Below are 8,080 nucleotides of genomic sequence, written 5' to 3'. Positions count from 1 at the left end.
ACTTCTTGCCTAAAAAGAGCTGACTGTTCAGCTATTAATTCATATTCAATAGCTTGTCTGGACGTATGCCAATAGACCTTGAAACGCTCTTGGCCAGAATCAGTTTTTTCCTGCGTTCTCGTCTACGAATGACTGAAACTGAGCAATCTCCGTCAGATTCTTATCTAGAAATAAGAGACAAATACCTGAATGAATGGCAACATAGGTGTGGCCATTCCCAAAAATTAAGATAAACGCATTCGTTAACTCCAAATATAAAAGTTTGGATTAACCGAGGATCTGGAGGCTTGGGATTTCAATTAACGCAGTTCCTTACAGGGCATCGCTACTTCCATGAATACTTATACCGGTTCAGACTGGCAGGTAACCCGTACTGCACGCTTTGTCCGGATAAAATTGAGAGTCCCAACCATATAATTAGAGAGTGCATAAGATTCGTAGATACTAGACAAAATCTAGAAACACTAATTGGTGTAGCCAAGCTTTCTACTATGGTAATGCAGATGTTGGCAAGTATTGAAAAGTGGAGCCTATACACGTGCATAATCTTTGGAACAATAAACATTGTTAGAGCGGACGAAATACTTAGTACACAATTGAAGTGAAAGCACGCTAAGTGCTCTTATAACCTGTGCTGTGAAGGAATACCTTAACTAGTCGTACTGCAGGGATTTCCTGGATTTTGAGCTGAGAATGTAGAAGATTTTTCCTCCAAGTTCGACACCAAAAAAAAAAATAATTGCTTGAAGTAAAAACTGCATCTTTCTGATAAAGTTGAACTGCTTTCTTAATAAACCACCTAACATCCAATGAAATGAAATTTAACCCATTGATTTAAGTGAGATTCGTGATATAAGGTTTACTTATTTTAAATTATATCATAAAATGTATAGTTAAAAATGTATAGTTAAGTTCGATTAAATTATATAAAATGTACAGAAACTATAATATGTTATCTCTGTAGTTCTTGATTTTGTAGTTCTGATTTATATAAATCAGATAAAGACAAATTATAGAGAAAAGTGTTTTACAAAATACTTAATGATAGTATTTGACCTATATAACTATATACTTAAATATGTGATAATTAGTCAGTATATTCAAATGGAAAAACAGAGGTACTTTCTTAAATGGTTGCTTGTCATCTTAACTATTGGCAGCAGTTTATATTTCGGTGAGACTTACGAAGTCAACGCTTTATCATTTGCATTATAGCTCCCAAGAATCGTAAAAATCACAGAGTTATGGTAGGAATGTGCTATGCTAAACTACCAAGTATTGTATTATATTATATTTACATTGACAGTGCAAATTTCTCATCTTTTAAATGAACAAGTTAAGGGTTATAACTCGTCTATAAATCTTTTTTTGGTCATAAGAGTCACGTCTCAATAATCAATTTCGTACTTTAACTACTATTTTAAGGCACACAACCTTATTTTTGTTGGGATATGCTTACATATCCACTCAAAAATATACATATTGTATCCTGTATAATATAATATTGAATCCAGTGGCCTCAAGAGCTCTTAACAAAAATGTAATCGATACTAGATGCCCCGCTTGTGACAAATGCAGTCCTATTATTATGATATCTACCAATAAAAGGAGTTATACTCCTCATTCTATCAATGCAATTACGGTAAAAAGAGAATTGCGTCCGAATAAAAAGATACTGTCTTTAATTTGTTTAAATTTTTATTTACAATTACTTCAATTGAGCTGAAAAGCACTAAAATATTTTTAAACCAATGACTAATCAACGAAAGTGTGATCTTTTGAAAATGGGTCTTCAAATGATGTATGTCTTAATACTTTTTCGTCGTTTCATTTTGTCTAATTTCTATCCGAACACTTTTCCGTATAAAACTAATTGATCAGAAATTTTTTTTATTTTTGTAAATTCCAAAACTTTTAAAGAAATTATAAAATAATTAGTAAAGTTTTCGGTTTTTCTCATTAATATTGAGTGACATTTGTCATCATCTATCAAAAAACTTTATTACGTGTGTACAATCAATGAAGTGGAAAACAAAATGTAACCCAAGTAGATTTTGTTGTAGTAGGAAAACTTTGTGACACAACGCCCGACACCGACACTATCTTCTGGGAATCATATGTCGCAATTTATTAAAGCGTCAGCAAGCCTCTTGTGGTCTAAATTAATGAAAATTTTATAAACTTTCCGCCTTGGCACACATACGTACGCACTCACTGGTATGCAGTGCTTGTGGTTTCTAATAACTTTATTATCAGCCTGCCAAGTGCCAAGTGCGCCTACAAATATGTTAGCAATCAGGACATTTATGCCGAAAATGGCACGCACCACTACAAAAATAGCAAAAAAATCGCAGTGTGAGTACAGATGCATACGCAAGACCTACAGCAACCCTGGCAGAGTGTTCGCAAGGGTTTAATGTTTACATTTTTTTGCTTAATTATGAAGCTTAAGGCTTGGGGGATGCGCTGCTTAGTCTAAAATAAAAACAAATAAAAGTGCGGGGAACAAAGTTGCTGTCGTTAGTTGTTGCTCTTGATAAATTGGCGACAGCATATAAATTAAGAAATTGTACACTAATTGCGTGAAACTGGCAGCTCAACCGAGCTCCAGAGCACTTTCCATACTTGCAAGTTGCTCTACGGACGGGGGTTGGGAGGCGGGTGAGTTGTAGTTGCTGTAAAGTAGCAGAGACCAAACGCACTCGGAAGTGTGAAGAAATTTATTTATCGATTTTATAATTTCGCTTTAAGTAACAAAAAACAAAAATAATTTTAAATAAAATTTGGCTTTTGTTTTTTGAAGTTCAACCAAACCGCAAAATCAAATTAGCTGCAATGTTTGAGTTTCGTTGGAAGTACCATAAAGATTGGAAACAGGGCATCATAAGGACAAGGTTCTTGCATATTACTTAACACTTCCTTATTGTTATTTACTTAACTGTAAATATGTATTTCGGTACATAACGGTTAATCACATTTGCACCTATAGACTTCAATTCTAAGTGTTGACGGATGCGTTTTTGTGGGTTAGTTAATCGCACCTTAGCTGATTTCTCATTAAATAGAAAATGTTAAGTTCTTTAATATAAAAACTTATCCTTACAAGTAAAGTAATTTCCATTTAAATAACTTAATATGTTATGCTGTCAGTAGAAGACTAATACATAAGTACTGAATATAGTTTATGGAATTCAATCAACAAAGTTGAATTCTTCGAAATAATTATAAATTTACTATAGCATAGCTTATCGTCAGCTATGAAAAGGAGCTTCGGTCTCCTCTACTTTACAAAGAATTCAACTTTGGGGTTGCATTGTCATTATTAATTATAGATTTACTTCGGCCTGAAGAGATAGCATAGCTTATTTTACTTTCCTGTTAGTAAACTTTGATCTTATTTGGTATTGATATATTCTTCACTAATTTGATCAGCTACTTTTATGCGAAATAATGCGAAGTATTGACTACTGCTGTAGGTACAGTAAACAACGTATTTTATCAACATCAGTTTCAACCTGAAAAATACCAGCGCAATTTTTGTCGTGCAGAATTCAAGTTGTCGCTCAGCCTCATCTCAGTACCCATGAATAGTTATCTAGTACACACTATGTAATGAAATCATAGTGCATTCAGTGAATTTTATTCCGATGACTCGAAGTTTTGGTTGCGCATAGGGTTTGGCACCCGTCATGTACAATCAGTCGCCAATTCAAGTTGTAAGGCAGCTTCAGAATTATACTTCGGTTATTGAACATTTCTCAAAAAAGTAAAATATATAATTAACGGAATGTTCTAAACATGTTCTAAACCTATTTTAAACACCTATTCCATTGAATGAAGCTATTAATAAATATAAGGCCGATGTCACTACTATTTACGATTTGCATGCGGTAGCTCTGCAATAGCAAACTGTGTTATCTACTATATTCCGCATACGCTGAGGTTTAATAGAATAGGCTTCTGATGAATGTAGGTACTGATGATGTGTCAAAAATACACCCAAACATTTGAAAATATATTTATATTAAAATAAACTATATCAATTATATCAAAATTTAAAACTATTAAATAGTCTTTTATTGAATTTCAAAAAGCTTTAAATGTGCAAAATACTGAATGATATCATTCAGTCAATACTAGGGGAACTTTCAGTCACTGTTGTTAGATCCATCGATTATAAGAACGATTGCTCAATCTGCTAGGGGAACTTTTAGTGACTGTTGTTAGAACCATTCATTATAAGAACTTTGTCGGCACCATAAGTCTGCGACAAAAATGGATCGGGAACTTAAGGTATAAATCGAAAAATATTCATTTCACAATAGAACACAAGCAGCTGATCAGCTAAACATACCGAAAAAAATGATGGAATAAACAGAGTTCAAAGAAGACCCATATAAATACCAAAAATGACAAAATTTTTCAGATATTCAATGAAAATAGTATTTCATGAATATTTCTTGAGCTTTGTATGTTATACCATCCTATGTAATATTTCAGAAGCAAAAACCATATTTCAACTTCAAGTATGAAAACCACCATGCTTTTGTATAGTAAGTATTTAAAGTATCTGTACAGTGATTTGATCAGAAACTGAAAACAGATTCAAGTATGCATTTTTTAAAATAATGCAAACAACCACATTTCAAATAATTTCAATTTTTATGTTACGCGAATAGTGCATTGGCAAGTAGAGTTGCATTCGTAGCTCTATTGAAAACTTATGTAGCAAGAAATTATTTGTGACAGAACTACCAATGCGAACTTTTTGCCCCATATGCTGGTCTAAACCCTTTTTGAAAGCGATCTTTAATAGCTCTTGGTTCCGTACAAATGTCCAACTATCATATTTTTAGGAAAAAAGGTTATTTACCAGAAATGTACCTATTTAACTGATTCTAGGTCAAGGTACAATCACGTGCATCTTTTAGGAAGGGAGATGATCGACCAAGTACTATTCAGTAATTGATTATATACAAATTCATCCAGAAATGGGGTCAGTTAAAATACGTAAAAACTTCTAAATTATTATGTAGTACAATCAATTTATTTCAATATGACTTTGATATATATACTTATTAATTATTTTTGAGTTGTATGGACTCATAAACAATAGCAAAAATATCTACTTATCTATATAATAATTTTTTTCTATTAGATTTCAGGTCTGTGAGAATGGAGAGAAACAATTTTGTGAATGCGATTGCATTTTTATTTATAAATATTATTTTATTATTAATAAATATTATTATATAAAGAGGTTTTTTTCGAACAGTAGTGAAATACAACAACAAAAATTTTATTTTTTATATTATTTTAATTAATTGAATTTTTGGGTGACCATTCAGCTGTTTCGCGTATTGTCAAATACTCACCATCAGTGGTCTTGCAAATAATTCTCGTATTTAATTATTCGTAAATAATTATTTTTGAGACTGCAAGTACCAGGAATCGAACTCGGGTCCTGCCAAATGTGAAACTCAGAATCAGCACATCTTAACCAACTGATCCAAAGCAGTACTTGACTTTTTTCTTCGCATATTTTTCTGGAGTTTTGCTACTATTACTATGAAAATTCTTATTAACAATTTTACTTGCTGTGTTTATATTAGAACGAAATCATAAACCAGCTGTAGAATAATTAAATTAATTAATTAAATATATTTTTTTTTATATTTTTAATTGTTAAATTTCAATACTATTCTTTTTGTAGAGGCATTATTTGTTGCATGATTCGTTCTTTCTTAGGTATAGAACCTAATCTAGGAACGTAATGCTGAGAAAGTCATGCTAATGTTACTCCAGTAGTCGCACGGGCGAGACCAATATTTTGTGAATATAAGTTGTAATTTAACGTCAAATTTTCCAGACGAAAGTGACTATTATATTTTAATAGAAACTTATTATATTTCATAAAGAGGTTTTTCGAACAGTAGTGGAATACAACAACAAAAATTTTATTTTTTATATTATTTTAATTAATTGAATTTATGGCTCACCATACAGCTGTTTCGAGTATTGCCAAATACCCATCTTCACTGGTCTTGGAAAGAATTCTATTTATTTATTCGTAAATAATTATTTTTGAAACTGCAAGTACCAGGAAAATTATTATTAAATCATTATAAAATTATATATTTCATTTATATGTTTATTTAAAATATAACAAACTTAATCCAAATTAGGTAAAGTTTACTGGAATACATATCGATTAGTAAAAACATGTGCAATTTGATGAAACGTAGAGGTACCAACTAAGCGATGGTTCATTGTGAACCTTCGTAACTATTAACGCTTTTGATATGGTTTTAAGGATTGCTTATCTACGCTTAGAAGATTTAAATAACATAAGCTTCTCAAAAGTCAAGTATAACTTTTGTTTACGTCGGCTAAAAAAACGAGCCGTAAACATTTCTTAAGGTCCTTAAACCATCTCAAGCAAAATAAAGTGAACTTTTTATCCGAATTAGATACTGCTGATGAACTACAAGTCCATTCTTACATTTAGAGTAATAACTGACGTTTATTAGTAAAGTGAGTTATGTGAAAGAGCCTTAAGAAAAAAGAAGTCTCTATTTCGACTGGTTAAGGGCACGGCTACTGAATTTGAGATGGCAAAGAATAATTAATAATCTCAATAATAGCTTCCAAAACATTTTATACAACTTTACTGGATATATTGAAATGTATTATTACAGAAAAATATTTTAATTTATAAAAAAAAATAATAAACTTCTACTAAGTATTATAACAGCTCATACTTTCGTAGTCGTTGTGTATGAAATTTATGAAACGCGTTCAGAATTAATAGATCATATCTTCCTTGTTCACCAGATTGGACCATTAGTGTCTATTCTTTGTTTCAAATGCGGAAAATTTTGCTTTTTGCGGTTCAATATTCGGTTGAATGTTCGGATTTATTCTTATAAAAAAATAGTGTTTTGAGAATACTATACTATAAATTAGTAATATACCTGTGAGTATTTTGAGTATATTCATGCAATGAAACTATAATGGACTTAATAAGTTGTAGCATCATTGGGAAGAGTATATGGAGTTAATAAGTGATTATTTCAAAAAATTAACAGCAACTAAATCGATGATAAAACCTTAGAAACAACCGTTGTAATAAAGAAAACATTAAAAAATTTTACTCCTTATAATGATAGATTAGGTTAGGTTATACTCCCTATCCTAAGGACCCACTATTGGGCCCTTGTGTTGCCGTATAATACAGTTACTATCTCATCTTAACAGATATTGAGAGAAAACCTTAAGGCATTGAACTCAGTTTTAACTTTTGACAAATTATAATTTTACTTCTAAAAATAATTTAATTGTATTAAAAGAAATCTGTTTTTGGATTAATTTATCATAATATTTCGAGTAAATGGGTCAATGTATTGCCAATAACACGGAAGTGTAAATTTGTATTGAAATATTTACGAGTTCAATGTGAACGCAAACATAAACAAGCTTTGTGGATTAATTTCGCTGATTAAGTCGTGTCTTATCAAGATAAATTTCGTCTCCAACCGATGAGTAAACCTCACTTCCGCCTACGACTTATCATAATCATTTTGTCATCAATGTGTCTGATTGTCTGACTGCATGTTTTGCTTTTTTTAGTGTGCCTTTTTCTGCGATACTCGCACACACACACCATGACACACTAATATACGTACAAACATATTTGTTGAGTTTTGTTTTTGTTTTGTTGTTGCTTTTATTGTTGTTATTATTATTATTATTGAGGTTTCTTTTTTGTGTTCGTTTGTATTTGTCCCTTTTATGCAGTGAAGCAGATAGCTTTATTTGCCTTTTCGACTGACGATTCAAAACATTTTGTCCTGTCGCTCAGTCGGCAGTCGAGAGTCGAGAGTCGACAGTTTCGCAATATTTTTAATGTTTTGTCAGTCCGTTTGTGTGACGTTTTATTAACGACAATTGTCGGCATCATGATTTTTCCACATTTTTGTACCATTTTTCCTAATAAAGTAATGAAACACAATGAAAAGAAACTTCAACAAGACAACAACAACAACAACGACAACAACAATGACAACGACAACAACAACAG

Source organism: Teleopsis dalmanni, chromosome 1 (genome assembly GCF_002237135.1).
Source record: "Teleopsis dalmanni isolate 2A chromosome 1, ASM223713v2, whole genome shotgun sequence".
Classification (NCBI taxonomy): domain Eukaryota; kingdom Metazoa; phylum Arthropoda; class Insecta; order Diptera; family Diopsidae; genus Teleopsis; species Teleopsis dalmanni.
Note: the sequence above shows the minus strand (reverse complement) of the source record.